Below are 2,500 nucleotides of genomic sequence, written 5' to 3'. Positions count from 1 at the left end.
ACAGACAGACAGACAGACAGACAGACAGACCGATAAACAGACAGACAGACAGACAGACAGCGACAGAGGAAGAGGAATCGAGAGATCTCTGATGCTCTTCTTCACGTACATGTCAAGGGGTTCAAGTTTATGGCCTCCATTTTGGCGGGAGGTTCTCGGTGTCCATTGCTGATCAGCATCGATTCTGGTTCGTCTTGTTTGCTTGCTTTGGCTTAGTTTGGTTTGTTTTGGCTTGCTTTGGTTTGTTTTGACTTGCTTTGGCTTGCGATGACTTGCTTCGGCTTGCGTTGGCTTGCTTTGACTTGCTTTGGCTTGCGTTTGGCTTGCTTTGGCTAGCTTTAGCTTACTTTTGCTTGATCTTGCTTGCTTTGGCTTGCTTTAGCTTGCTTTGATTTGCTTTAGCTTGCATTGGCTTGCTTTGGCTTGCTTTGACTTGCGTTGGCTTACTTTTTTTTGAAGCTTGGTTTTGGAAGGGAAAAAATGGATGAATATTTGAGAATGGAGGAGCTATGGTGTTTATTGATGTTTGTTTATGTATTTTTTATTGATGGTTTAGGAGTGAAGTGAAAGGGGTCGAGTGCGTGAGGGATATTATGTGTGCGTAGAGATGAATGCAGATACAGACACACGCGTACACACAGACTCACATGCACACGCACACACACGCACACACACACACACTCACACAGGAAGACACACACACACAGACTCCTTCTCTCACTCACACACACACACACACACATAACACACACATACACAAGCTCTCTCTCTCTCTCTCTCTCTCTCTCTCTCTCTCTCTCTCTCTCTCTCTCTCTCTCTCTCACACACCAAATACAGACACAGACAATCGCACACAATCTTACCAAATTTCTCGAAACAATAAAAAAAAATTATTTCCTTTTTGCTCTTTTCCTGTTCTTATTCCTCTTCCGTTTCTGTATCACAAACCTGAACTAATTTAGCAAAGACCTTTTCCACTTGAGAATAACGCGTAGGAAGCATGTGGGAGTGTATTTCATGTGTGGGTGTATGTGGTATGTGGTATGTGGTATGTGGTACGTGGTATGTGGTATGAGGTATGTGGTACGTGGTATGTGGTATGAAGTATGTGGTATGTGGTATGAGGTATGTGGTATGAGGTATGTGGTATGTGGTATGAGGTATGTGGTATGTGGAGTTCTCCGCAGGATGAGAATCGAATATGTAGGGGAGTTTAGAATAGATAACAGAGAGAGAGAGAGAGAGAGAGAGAGAGAGAGAGAGAGAGAGAGAGAGAGAGAGAGAGAGAGAGAGAGAGAGAGAGAGAGAGAGAGAGAGAGAGAGACAGAGAGAGAGAGAGAGATTGATAGATAGATAAATAGATGTATATAGAGAGAAAAGTAAAGAAAAAGAACAGAAAAAAAAAGAAAAGAAGAAAGAGGAGAGAAGAGATGAGAAGAAAAGATAAGAGAAAACAGAACAGAAAAGAGAAAGAGAAAGAACAAATTAAAAAATAAAGAACAGACAGACAAACAAACCGAGAGAGAGAGAAAAAAAAAGAAAAAAGAAAAAAAAATTAAAACCCTTCACACATACGCACAGACACTTTAACAAGCCCATTCGCAGATTAAAGGACAGCGCAACAGACTCAGAATCCCCCCCTCCCCCCCTCACCATAAGACCTACAAGGATTTTTCGGGGCTTTATTAGACGAATTTCTACACAAGCTTCTTTCCCTCCTCCCCCCTCCCCATCCCCTGCCTTTCCCTTCCCTCCCCCACCCCTCCCAAAAGCAGGATGGTTGCGGATCTACCCCCTACCCCTCTCTCCCGCCCCCCACTTACAGACATTCCCCCTATCCCTCCCTATACCACGGCCTGAGACCTCCCCCCTCCTCTCCTATCCTTTTCTGTCCATACCCATACCCCCTCCTACCCTCCTCCCCTTACGGTTTTCTTTCCCCTCCCCCTCCTCCTCACTCTTACCCCCTCCCCACCCTCTATTCCTCCGTGCAGATCTCCCCCCCACTCCCCCTCCCCCTCCCTGCCCACTCCTACCCCTCCCCTCCCCCTCTCCCTCCCGTCCCCCCCCCAACCACTCCCCACTCCCCCCTCCCCCGCCCACTCCCCATCCCCTCTCTTTCCCTCCTCCCTCCCCCTTCCCCTCTCCCTCCCCGCCCACTCCCACCTCCCCCTCCCTCTCTCCTCCCTCCTCCGCTCTACTTCTTTACATATAAAACGAAAACCATAAGACAAGGCCACCACTACCTGACCGGGCCCTCCTTGCCCAACTCTTTCTTGGCTGGGGGCCCCCCCCCCTCTCTCTCTCTCTCTCTCTCTCTCTCTCTCTCTCTCTCTCTCTCTCTCTCTCTCTCTCTCTCTCTCTCTCTCTCTCTTTTTTTTTTTTTTTTTTTTATACCAGAAATTTATGTTTATTCCCCTTTATCTGTCGTCAGGTTAAAGAAGTGTCGCTATAACATCTTCTATTCTAAAACCTATCAGAATTTCCGTAAGAACTTTTG

Source organism: Penaeus vannamei, chromosome 17 (assembly GCF_042767895.1).
Source record: "Penaeus vannamei isolate JL-2024 chromosome 17, ASM4276789v1, whole genome shotgun sequence".
In the NCBI taxonomy this organism is placed as follows: Eukaryota; Metazoa; Arthropoda; class Malacostraca; order Decapoda; family Penaeidae; genus Penaeus; species Penaeus vannamei.
Note: the sequence above shows the minus strand (reverse complement) of the source record.